Source organism: Mandrillus leucophaeus, unplaced genomic scaffold (assembly GCF_000951045.1).
Source record: "Mandrillus leucophaeus isolate KB7577 unplaced genomic scaffold, Mleu.le_1.0 Scaffold428, whole genome shotgun sequence".
In the NCBI taxonomy this organism is placed as follows: Eukaryota; Metazoa; Chordata; class Mammalia; order Primates; family Cercopithecidae; genus Mandrillus; species Mandrillus leucophaeus.
Window position 1 is genome coordinate 153,043 of NW_012104565.1, and position 13,647 is coordinate 166,689.

A 13,647-nucleotide genomic window follows, 5' to 3' on the forward strand; every position below is an offset into this window, starting at 1 on the left:
ACCCCAGTTCACTATGCCAAAAGGAACAAATTAAGCTAAAAGCTGAGTCGTGCAAGAAACTGCCTTTCCTTTTGTTCCTAAGCAGAGAGCTACTGATAAAAGGTTCAGTATCTCCACAGGCAGCTACTCACCTTATCTTACATAAAGTGCCCATTTACTGAGCACCAGATGAATGCATCATTGACTATTGCCTCACCTGCTCCCTTTCTCTTGTAACATGTGGATGACCACACCCTCCCTCTTTCCCCTCCAGCCCACTTTTCCCCCTTTAAATACTGAAACCCTCAAAGTCATCTTTGAAGAAAGGCATAGACCACAGACTGTTTCTGCGATTCTGTGGTTTTTCTTCTCCCTGGCATTGTCCTTAACCTTGGTAAAATAAACATCTAAATTGATTGAGACCCAGCTTAGATAATTTTTAGTTCACAAATTGGCAACCATGAAGGGACTCCACGGAGGTGGCCCTGGCCTTTGACAAATCTCCTGTTGGTATTTAGTAACGGCTTGGTATCTGTCTTCATTGGTCAAACCAGTAGGACAATTTGTCGAGGGCTGGGAGCTCCCCCCTGCAGAGAATCCCAGATCTCTGAAAATTTGAGATCTAAGAGAGCTAAAATTTGAGAGCTAAGTTTTATTTTGTTGTACAACTTCTTTTCTGGACTTTTCCTTGCTTCCAACAAGGAAGGCAACTTTTCCTGCTTCCATGACAATGGAGAGCAGGTAACTCCTTTCTGGAGTTTCAACTCACTTCCAACAGGGAAGGTAAGTTTGAAGTTTTTTTCCTGCTTCGTAGATGCTAAAGTGCAGGCCAGGCACAGTGGCTAAAGCCTATAATCCCAGCACTTTGGAAGGCCAAGGCAGGTGAATCACTTGAGGCCAGGAGTTCAAGACCAGCCCAGCCATGATGGCGAAACCTTGTTTCTACTAAAAATACAAAAATTAGCCAGGCGTGGTGGTGCATACCCGTAGTCCTAGCCACTCGGGAGGCTGAGGCAGGAGAATCGCTTGAACACAGGAGGAGGAGGTTGCAGTGAGCCAAGATCGCTCGATTGCACTCCTGCCTGGGAGACAGAGCAAGACTCCGTCTCAAAAAAATAAAATAAAATAAAAAATAAAATTTAACCTGAAAGACTGGTTCAGGCCATGGTGGGAAGTGGGGGTTTGACATGACTCATTATAACCTGCAGCATTCATATCAACGCAGACCTTAAGTCTCATAAGAAACCTTTACATCTATTCGCTCTGAAGCCTGCTACCTGGAGGCTTCATTTGCATGAGAAAACTTTGGCCTTCACAACCTCTTACTATAACCCAGACATTTCTTTCTATTGATAATAACTCTTGCAACCAATTGCCAATCAGAAAGTTTTAAAATCCACCTATAACCTGGAAGCACCCCCCTCATCAAGTTGTCCTGTCTTTCTGGACTGGACCAACGTATATCGTCAATGTATTTGATTGATGTCTCATGTCTCCCTAAAATGTATAAACCAAGCTGTGCCTCGACCACCTTGGGCATGTGTTCTCAGGATCTCCTGAGGCTGTGTCATAGGCCATGGTCACTCATATTTGGCTCAGAATAAACCTCCTCAAATATTTTACAGAGTTAGACTCTTGTTGTCGACAGTGTTTATGTATGGATGTGTGTGTTTATGTGTGTGTATGCATGTGTATGTGTGTGTATGCATGTGTGTATGTATCTGTGTGTATATGTGTGTGTTTATGTGTGTGTATTCATGTGTATGCATGTGTGTGTATGTGTGTATGCATATGTGTATGTGTGTATGCATGTATGTATCTGTGTGTGTGTGTTTATGTATGTGTGTATGCGTGTGTATGTGTGTGTGTGTGTGTGTGTATGTATCTGTGTGTATATGTGTGTGTTTATGTGTATTCATGTGTATGCGTGTGTGTGTATGTGTGTATGCATGTATGTATCTGTGTGTGTGTGTGTTTATGTATGTGTGTATGCGTGTGTATGTGTGTGTGTGTGTATGTGTGTATGTATGCCTTTATGCTTTCTTTTTTCTCTCCTAGGTTCTTGTTTTTTGAGAAAAAAATTTTTTCTTCCCAGTCGACTGATTCTGTTTTCTCCATTTACTTCTGCCTGTCTCTCCTTCCTCTCGCCGCCCTCTGCTGCATGAGGGACCTAAAATAATTTCTAACAGCCTGGGATTCCTTAAAGAAAACAGAGAAGGCGCCAGACTCCTTCTGGGGAGAAACTTCTGTTTTTCCTTATGGAATCCTAAGAATGTAAAAAGACAAGTTCCTCTCAGATCTTAAAATGATTGTTTTTGTATTGCGTTATCTGATTTTTCTTTTTCTTTCTTTTTTTTTACTAAAATAGTTATTACTACAGGGTCTACTCTTGTGTATTTAAGAGAGGGAGTGGTGTATTTGTAACAAAGTGCACTGTGAAAGCATTACATGGCCTAGTCTCATGATCTCTCTCTCCCTTTGGAGACCCGGGATTCAGTGTGGGCTCTGCCCAGAGCTCAGAGGTCCAGTTAAAAGACAGAGACTAAATTTAAAACTACCTTTCTAAATGAAATTGGTCTCCTCATAAAATCCTACGGTAGATTCCTATAATTTTATGTGCGGCTTGTGGCCTGGCATCCATTTTTAATCTCCCTCTAACACACCCAGTCTCTCTCTCCCTCTCTCTGTCTCTCTCTGTCTCTCTCTCTCTCTTTACGGATATACATTTCCCTCTCTGATTTTCACCCGAGTTGTTCCTATAGTATGTAAGTTTGGTTGACAATTGCCTAGGGTAATGAAACAGGTTATCACGAAATTAGAAGTCTAAGATTGTTGTCCTTTTTAGACCCAGGAGTCAAACCCCTATAACTTAATAGTACCAGGACTTAAAAACGATACAGAAAGTTACATGGATATAATAACTTTTATTTAAAATTGTTTTATATCAGCTTTCCTAGGCAAATAAAAACATAAACAACTTAGACATATTAAGAAAAGCCAGGAGCTTTGTAATAGGAGAAAAAAAGGGGTCTTATGAATTTTATCAGTTCTACTTCTGCCTAATATGTCTATGTATTTTGTCCTGTATATAATGTCTCACTTCAAAATATACATAAAACAGGTCTAATTGGCTTAAAGAAAAAAACTCAAATGCTTTATCAGAAAAATAGAAACTTTAAGCCCAAATGGTTTTTCAAGCTCACATGACTTAAGTGAATCTTTAACAAATAAGCTGGTTTTTAAATTATTGGTAAAATAAAATTAGAAATGGTTTCAGCATTGTCAATATACATTATTTATTGTTTATATTTATTAGTCAAAGGGTTTTATATTTATCTCTGCTAGATATAGGTGACAAAATTTGGCATGAGGATTATGAAGCTATAAATCCAGCTCAAAAGAGAATTATCGTTGCATAACTTTTTGATAAATAAGACATGTAATATTGTTCCTTTAATGAAAACAGTTAAATCCTGAGTTATTGACAAAAAAAACAAAAAACACACATGTATTCAACTTTAAGGTTCTTACTTAAGTAAACATCTGAAATTCACAGCTATAAAAATGATTAACAGGGAAATAACTTTAAATAATGACTATCACAGTTTTCATAAGTAATCTAGGTAAACTCTTTTAAAAAATAAACTAGGTAAATGTAATGAAATAAATGCTTATAAATAAATGTCATATAATTCAGAATCTAAAGTGATATTAAATTAAATAATAGATACCCATTAAATGTCTGGGTCTTTTCCAATTTTTCCTTAAAAAATTATAGAAAAACATTTTTCTTAAAAAAGTGTTCTTAGTAAAAGGAAATAGTTTTGTCTAATTCAAAGGTTGTTTATTAAACAAGATAAAAGGTAAAAGTAAATAAGAGAGATGTAAAGAAAATTATAAAGGGGTATCTTTGGCAAGAAAGGTTAAAAGAAAAGTAATTATATATAGAAAGAATCTTGTAAAAATTTTTTGTCCTAAAATAAAATGATTGATCATTTACAAAAGAGAGATGTTTAGGATAAAACAGGAAGCATGTTGTAAATGGTTTGTGTAAGTCATAATAAGGTTTATAAAAAGAGAATTTATGAAAAAAACTTTATGTGATCAAGTTGACTATAATTAAAAGGAAATTATTTATAATAGTCTTTCTAGAGTTTGGGTTGTGATATTAAAAATGCACTAATACACTAAAGAATTGGTTAGAACAACATTTTCTTAGGGTGTTGCTTTACTCTTAATAAAGTTACATGAGATTTTAATTTTTTAACCCAAAAGTTCAACTTTTATTGCATCTTGCTATTTTCAGCTTTCTCTCCCCTTTGAGAAGGACTGAGAGAATAATTCTCTCCTTCAACATTTTCGTCAGCTCATATAAATTTTTTCCCTCAGGTCCTAACTGTTGTGGCCTGATGCTAAAAATGTTTTATCATAAAGGTCTAAAGGAAATGTTTTTGTCCAAGATAACATTCTGTACTCCTGGCATTTCTTAATATGTCCAAATTGTTCTGTGTTTTGATTTGCCTAGGAAAGCTGATATAAAAATTTTTTAATGAAGGTTATTACATCCATGTAACTTTCTGTAATGTTTTTAAAGTCCTGGTGCTGTTAAGTTAGAGGGCTTTGACTCCTGGGTCTAAAAAGGACACTGAGTCCTGTGAAATCTTAAATACTGAGAGCAGTTAAAGCCTCATCTTCAGACCTAGGAGATGACATTCAAAATAAGCTGCATTTGTGAGACACAGAGCCAGAAATGAAAACTATTCAACCTCTCTAGGCCCAGGGACTATCATGGAAGAGGTGGGCATATGAGATTGGCAGGGCTGATTTTGAGAGATTAAATTAGTTCAGAGTTTCTCTATTAATTAAGCATTAACATCAAGGGCACATTGATGCAAGACCAGCATCTGGGCTCCTGTGTCAGATTAACAAGGTTTTCCTGAAGCATTATCCCACCCTGTAATTAAAAAATTATAAAAGTTTAGAAAATGGTTTATGGAAATTACATCTTAGGGTCAAGATAATTAAAATTTAATAGATTTGTTTATAAGATTTGAGAAACAGGATTTAATTGGCCTCATGCTGTCTTTATTAGAGCTTATCATTTGGGAAATTCAGTCTCCTCTCTCAAAGAATAAGGTTTTTAGGCCGGGTGTGTTGGCTCATGCCTGTAATCCCAGCACTTTGGGAAGCTGAGGCAGGTGGATCACTTGAGGTCACGAGTTCAAGACCAGCCTGGCCAACATGGGGAAACCCTGTCTCTACTAAAAATACAAAAAAATTGGCTGGGTGTGGTGGCAGACGCCTATAATCCCAGCTACTCGGGAGTCTGAGACACAAGAATTGCTTGAACCTGGGAGGTGGAGGTTGCAAAGAGCCAAGATTGCACCACTACACTCCAGCTTGGTGACAAAGTGAGAGTGTCTCGAAAACAAAAAAGAATAAAGGTTCTTGCCTTTTTTCTGAAATCTCTGAGTTATACCTTTGGCTAAATGAATGACTTATTTTATAATAACCTGTGATCCTATTTTGTGAAATCAAGTGTTTTAAACTTTCTGTATTTGACAAACTTTCTAAAATAAAACAGTAAATTCACTAATTTGACCTCACCAATTTTTCAGCATTAGTCCTCTGAAGTCCAAAAAAGACACATTCAGCTTATTTGGTAAAATAAAATCATACAGGAAGCACTGTCAAATATGAAATGGTGTTTAATCTTCTTTGGATTATATTTATATAAATTAGTTGTTTATATAAATGAGTATGTGTTCCAAAATTGTATCAGATTCCTGTGATTCTGATATGTCTTAGTATGTATCTTCAGTAGTAATTATGATTATTATGTAAAACTATTGGATACCACAGAAGTAACCAAATTTCCTTGTCAATCGTGTCTTTATGGCTGTTCTAAGACTTTTGTCATCCACAGTTGTTTTAGTTTCATCCTTTTATAGGTGATTTATAATCAGCTGTAGAACTCTGAAGAGTACTCTTAAATACTCTTCTGACAACCCTAATTGTGCCATTGGAATAGAGAGAAAAACTTCCTGGGCTGTCATGGAGAGCTGATGTATTCATGAGGATTGTTAATCCAGTCTTGAGCACAACAGGAGTTAATCGCATGAACTGAACTAACAGGAGATTGAAATAATCTTTTATGAGTTTTTGTTTAAAACATTTATTGATTCTTTTGTTTTACAGAGTCAAGAAACTTTCTCTTCTTTTAAGCTGTTTATAGCTTTTAGCAATTTTATCTCTAAAAGTTTATTGCTTTTAGCAATTCAGTTAGCTGTTTATAGCTTTTAGCAATTCAGTAAAGTATACTCTCATGAGGAAAATTTAAAACAGAATTTCTTTCTCTTTACCTATTTTTCCAAAACTTGGAAACTATTTGTGAGTATTCTTAATTTATGGCAATGTAGTTATTTGTGTAAGTTCAGTAAGTATCTTTTTTCTTTTATAACAGGGCATAATTGAAGACACTGTTAATTTTACCAAGGCTTTAACTGGAATGACATATTTTCAGACTTCTTTGAGAAAATGAGGCTGAACTATAGAGCTAATAAAAGCCCCTTGGAAAAACTGGCTTCATATACCCTGTCCTTTACAGGGTCTTGACCTGTGGAAAGTAAAGAACGTCACTTTCTGAATTCACTCAATTCATACAGGTATCTGCAGGCACAGATAAATCCTTGGCTGGGTGTGAGGCTTTTAAAAAGGTCTAATCTTAGATTCCTTATGGAAAAGCTTCCAGCAAAGCCAATTTTAAAAAGAGAGAGCCCATATGGCAAATGATTAGTCTTGCTTCACTTTATGCAAATAATCAAGCCAAGTGTAATAGAACTAAAATTTATTTTACAAATAAATTGGTCCTACTGTGATTTTGTCTTTAATAAAATTGGGGAATTGGAGAGAGAAAAGTCATGTTTCAAAATTAACTATAGTACACCTGTTATTAGATTCTAGCCTTGTCTAATGTTTTTCAATTTTTATTATTTTCTACAATTTGGACTGAATTCTAAAACTTCTCCTGGCTACAGTTCTCCAAAATAATGTTTTCAATGTTTTCCCTTCTTTCTTTTTTTTTCCCCCTCATTTTTTCTGATGTGAAATCACTGAAAGTTAAGCTGTGCTTTTCTTAAAGCCCTATAAGCTGAACTTAAACTTTGGAAGAAAATAAAAGCAATCTCTTTATATGCATAAATAATTTTCATACCTGCCTACTGATACATGGACTTGAGAGTAATATGGCCTCTATCAGTTTTCCAGGCTTGTTCTTTCTTTTTTTTCTGCTTATTTCCTCCTTTTTTCTTGTTTTCTTTCTCTCTTCCTTCCCCTATATTTTCTTTGTGCAATGTGAGACTTCACAACCTACTAAAAATGAGCCTTCCTAACAATGTGGGACCTATTTGTCTAGAAATAAACCATCCTAGACATGAGAGATCAGACAAAAACTAACACCAGACACTCATTTTCTTCTAAAATGCTTTCTCCAAAAGATCTTAAATAGAAAACGGGGGCAGGCATACATGGTGGTTCATGCCTGTAATCCCAGCACTTTGGGAGGCTGAGACAGGAGGATCACTTGAGCCCAGGAGTTCGAGACCAGCCTGGGAAACAGAGTGAGACCCCATCTCTACTTAAAATTTAAAAAATTAGCCCAGCATGGTAACACATGCCTGTAGTCCCAGCTACTAGGGAGACTGAGGCAGGAGGATCGCTTGAGTCTGGAAGGTTGAGGCTGCAGAGAAAAAACCCTGTAGGAAGAAAGAAAAGAAAAAAAAAGAAGAAAAGAAAAGAAAACCAGGGAGAAAAGAAAAGAAAACCAGGGAGAAAGGAAAATAAAAACTCAGGACACCAATTCATTCTGCCATAAGGAAAAAATTAAGCTGAAAGCTCAGTCATGCAAGAAGCTGCCTTTCCTTTTGTTCCTAAGCAGATAGCTACAGATAAAAGGTTCAATATCTCCATAGGCAGCTACTCTACGCTCACCTTATTTTATGTAAAGTGCCAATTTACTGTGCATGAGACGAATATATCATTGACTATAACCTTACCCGCTCCTTTTCTCTTGTGACATGTGGATTACCATACCCTCCCTCTTTCTCTTACAGCCCACCTTTCCCTCTTTAAATATTGAAACCCTCAAAGTTGTCTTTGGAGAAAGGCACAGACCTCTCTTCTGGGCATGTCCTTAACCTTGGAAAAATAAACATCTAAATTGATTAAGACCTGTCTCAGACACTTTTTTGTTCACAGGTACCACTTCACCCACCAGGATGGCCATAATAAAAATAAAAATTATAAAAAAGGAAAATAAGGCTGAGCATGGTGGCTCATGCCTATAATCCCAACACTCTGGGAGGCCAAAGTGGGAGGATCACTTGAGCCTAGGAGTTCAAGACCAGCCTGGGCAACATGGTGAGAACCTATCTCTACAAAAAATACAAAAATTAGCCAGGTGTGGTGGTGTGCACCTGTAGTCCTAGCTACTCAGGAGGCTGAGGTTGGGGGATCGCTTGAGCCTGGGAGATGGAGGCTATAATGAGCTGTGATTGCGCCACTTGACTACAACCTAAGCAAGAGAAAGAGCCCCTGTCCCCACCACCAAAAAAAGGAAGAAAATAAGTGTTAACAAGGATGTGGAGAAATGAGAACCCTCATACGTTGCTGGTGGGAATGTAAAATCGTGCAGCTGCTTTGGAACGCAGTCTGGCAGTTCCTCCAAACATCAAGCATAGACTTACTACAAGACCCAGCAATATACCCCAAAGAATTGAAAACGTTTGATCTTATACAAATGTATACACTATTATTTGTAAGCAGTGTTAGAGGCGTTCAAACCAGAGCAACTCCATGTTGAATAGCAGCTGGGTAAAATGAGGCTGTGACCTGCTGGGCTGCAATCCCAGGAAGAAGTTAAGCATTCTTTTTTTTTTTTTTTTTTCCTGAGATGGAGTTTTGCTCTTATTGTCCAGGCTGGAGTGCAACGGCATGGTCTCAGCTCACTGCAACCTGCGCCTCCCACGTTCAAGTGATTCTCCTGCCCCAGCCTCACAAGTAGCTGGGATTATAGGCATGAGCCACCATGCCCAGCAAGTTTTGTATTTTTGGTATAGACAGGATTTCATCATGTTGGTCAGGCTGGTCTCGAACTCCTGATCTCAGGTGATCCACCAGCCTCCACTTCACCAAGTACTGGGATTACAGGCGTGAACCACCATGCTCAGCCAGGGAACTAGGCATCTTAATCACAGGATGTTTTCGATTAAGGGAACAACGTGTCAGGATGGCCGAGTGGTCTAAGGCGCCAGACTCAAGTTACTGCTTCAATTAAGGGAACAGGTTAATAATGCTTACCCCACAGACCCAAGACTTAACAGATCCAGGACTTAATAGACCCAGGAAATGTCTATTAATTGTCTATTAATAGGACTTAATAGACCCAGATAAATGTCTATTATCTGATGTCCCGATATTTTATGAACAAAAGCCTTCTTAGTTTAAGAATAAGTTTTGCTTTAAAGATAGTAATATAGATTCTTAAGGAAGACTGTAGGTAACAATCCTTTGTCACCAGCCCTTGTGGTAGAGCACATCTCTCCCATGATTTTTATCTTCTATATAAACAAGAAGAATTGTACCTAAGGCAGACACATTCCTCCTCCTGCCTTCGGGAATGCCCTGGTCTGTCTATGGTGTGGCCACTCTTTCGTTCCTTTACCTTCTTAATAAACTTGCTTTCACATTACTCTGTGGACTCACTCTAAATTATCTCTTGCATGAGATCCAAGAACCCTCTCTCGGGGTCTGGATCAGGACCGCTTTCGGGTGACAGCAGCATTATTCATAATAGCTGAAAAGTGAAAACAACCCAAGTGTTCACCGAGTGACGAATGGATAAACAGAATGTGGTGTATCAATGCCATGGAATGTTATTCAGCCACAAAAAGGAACGAAGTACGGATTCATGCTGCGACGTGGGTGAACCTTAAAAACATTAAGCCCAGTGAAAGAAGCCAGACACAAAAGGCCACATATTGGATTAATCCATTTATATGAACTGTCCAGAATTGGGAAATCAGTAGAGACAGAAAATAGATTAGCAGTTGCCCGGGACTGGAGGAGGGGGAAATGGGGAGTGACTGCTAATGGGTACATGGTTTCTTTTAGGGGTGATGAAGATATTCTAGAATTAGATGACGGTGATGATTGCATAACCCGGTGGATATACTAGAAACCATTTAATTATATACTTTTTTTTTTTTTTAGATGGGGTCTCGGTCTGTCGCCAAGGCTGAAGTGCAATGGCACGATCTTGGCTCACTGCAACTTCCACCTCCCAGGTTCAAGCAATTCTCTGCCTCAGCCTCCTGAGTAGCTGGGATTACAGGTGCCCACCACCAAGCCTGGCTAATTTTTTGTATTTTTAGTAGAGACGGGGTTTCACCATCTTGGCCAGGCTGGTCTTGAACTCCTGACCTCGTGATCCACCCACGATCTCAGCCTCCCAAAGTGCTGGCATTACAGGTGTGAGCCACTGCACCCGGCCGAATTATACACTTCAAAAGGGTAGCTGGAGTGCAGTGGCATGATCATAGTTCACTATAACCTCAAACGTCTGGACTCACGCAATCCTCCAGCCTCAGCCTCCCGAGTAGCTGGCACTATAGGCACATGCCATCAAACCTGACTTTTTTTTCTATTGTTTTTAGAGACAGGGTCTTGATGTGTTGCCTATGCTGATCTTGGGCTCAAGCACTCCCTGCTTGCCCTCCCATAGTGCTGGGATTACAGGCATTAGTCACTATGCCCAGTCCAAAAGGGTGAACTTAATGGGATATGAATTATATTCCATTAAAGAAAAAAGAAAGCAGAGTGGTGTGAGACAGTGAGGGGGGCCAGTTTACAGAAGGTGGTCAAGGAGGGCCTCCTCAGGAGATGCCATGTGAGCAAAGACCAGAAGGATGTAAAAGGAGTGCTCTGGGAGGGGCAGGGAGGACAGTGTTACAGGCAGAGGCAACAGCAAGTGCAAAGGCACTGGGGTGGGAGCATGCTCGCTGAGGTTTTCAAGACAGCAGGAGTCAGCACGGCTGGAGTGGAGAATGTGGAGGCGAGAGGTAGGCAATGATGCTGGAGATGACCTTGGGGACCACGAGGGCCAAGGCCAAGCTGAGAATCTGGCTCCTCTGCCACGTGGGACAGGGATCCACTGGAGGGTTTGAAGCAGGAGCCAGTAAGTGATGTGACCACACCTTTAAAGGGTCATACCAGAGAAAGACAAGAGGAAGGAAGGAGATGAGTCAGGGAACTACTGTGACCCCCCAGGACAGTAACATGGTGGAAGCAACGGCTATGGTCCCTGGGGAGCCAGACCTGACATCTGAGTCTCCCACTTTCAGCACAGGGGCTTTTGTTCCACACCCAGCAGTTCAGCAGCCACTTCTGTTCCTCCTTTCCCCTTCCCTCTCTACCTCCCTCTGCCCCGTCTCCTGCTCCCACTTTCCCTCTACCTGGCTGCCCCCAATATAACCCAAAGGGTGGGACAGGTGGTGGACAGGAACAAATGGCCAGATTTGAGGGCCAAGGCTGGGAAAGATGGGAGCAGAACCAAAGACGAAATTTAAGGGCCTAGGAAGTGCGTCTCCCAACCATTCCCTCCTCTCCACAGCGCATCCGGGCTTCTCTAGTCAAAGAGGAGACTTGCAAATTTGAGCCCCATGAGTCTAAGGAGGTACAGGGCCTTTCCCTGCCCCTCATTTTCTCGTGAGCCCCTGGGCTAAGGCCACTTCTCCTGAAGCCTCCACGTGTCACGCTGCCCGAGTAGCCTTGGAATAACTGGTTCATGTCAGCCTCCTTCTAGCCCAGGTCAGAGCCTGGCAAACTGGACTCAGGAGCAGTCATTTTTCCATAAGAGGCAGGAGGACATGGTCATGATGAGCCCGAACTTTAGCACCATACTTCCTGGCTTCAAATCCCAGCCACGCTTCTTGCTGGCTGTGTGACTTAGCTTCTCCATGCCTCTCTTTCCTCATCTATAAAACAGGAGCAACAATGCTACTGACAGCATCAGGCTGTGCCAAGAATGAGGGGAGTTACAGGGCACCTGGCACCTTGTAGCTGCGGGGCAGCTGAGAAGCAGGAGCAGTAAGATTCCTGGGCACCATTTACCTAATGCCAACTACACATCAGGTGCTATACTTGGCATTTTCCAAACATTTCCTTGCTTGGAAATAATGGCTAACAGTTAATGAACCCTGATGATGTGAGAGACACCACACTGAGGACTATCCCAGTGACTCAATGAATCCTCCCCTAACCTTATGAGGAAGCAATTATTACTGCCAGGCCCATTTTACAGAGGAGGAAACTGAGGTGCAGAGGGCTAAGTCCCATGCCAGAGGGCCCACCATAGAGGACCTGGGTTTCTAATCCAGGCAGGTCTGGCTGCAGTGACCCCCCTCTTGATACTACCCTGGCCCCCAGTCACCCTAAGTGGGCATTTTGCAGAGAGATTTCAGAGACCTACTCAAATGCAGGCCCTGAAATTTTCTCCTAAATCATCTTTGCAGGTGGGAGCGGGCTTCCCTTCCCTGCCTTTCTCCCAGCTGTGGCCGGAGCTCCCCAGCGAGCCAGGTGTTATTCCTGGCAGCTTTCCTCTTTCCCCAGAAAAGTCCCAAGGAGGCGTGGACAAAGGCAGGAAGCCCAGAGCCCAGGCGCCTGACCCCTGACGCTGGCTCTTCCAGCCCCGGGCCCTCAATCCAACCCAGGCTGTGGCCACATTCCAGGGTGACTCAGCCTGTGGCCAGCGGGGGCGAAGGAGGCTGTTTTGGGGCCTGTGGGCTCTAGCCTCACCCACAGACACTCTCACTTTTTTAGGCACTGCCAGGCCCTGGCTAGCAGGGCGGTGGGCCCTGACCTTTCCGTCCCCGGCTCCTGCCCACACAGCCGGTTTCCTGCCCACTGTGGGTCAGATCCCAAGGCATCTTTTCTGACTCCCCACTGGAGCCCCATCATGTGGGTTCCTCAGAAAACTGCCCATTCCTCACTCACTGACCCCACGGCCACCCCTACCGCCTGCCCTGGATCTGTCTCCCACGTGACCCTTTGTGAATCATGCAGAGGAGTCAAGGATGGGATGTCACCCGCCTCCGTGCCCCCTGAGGTATCGCATCTTCACTAGATGGAAGAGCCATGAAGGGAGGACGTGTTGTTCACTCCAGCACTCAGAACAGAGCCTGGTCTGAATGAGTCATGTATGCAGTCAGTGTTCAATGGGCAGCACCTGCCTCCCAGGGTTGCTGAGAGGGTTAAGAAAGCCAATGCAGGTTAAGCGCCTGACACAGAGTCCGTCTTCTAGATTGTCCAGAGCAGAGGCTGGCATGGTTCATCTGCGCAATGTTGGGTAGACTGCTCAACTTCTCTGTTCAATCATTTCAACTTAATTCAGGGCCTTAAGGTCTGGGAGGACTTGATGGGGAACAAAAGGGTTGCTCCAGCTCAGCTGTTAAACAAAATTCTGTTTAACCTGCTTAACCCATTCTTCCCCCAGGGCTTACCCACAGGCCACCAGGGTTTTCAGTCTGCCATTAACAGGGTTTCCCAGATGCTCTTCCATACCTGCCCCGCACTGCTACCACTGTGCAGAAAAAGCACATGGCCTAGCCCTAG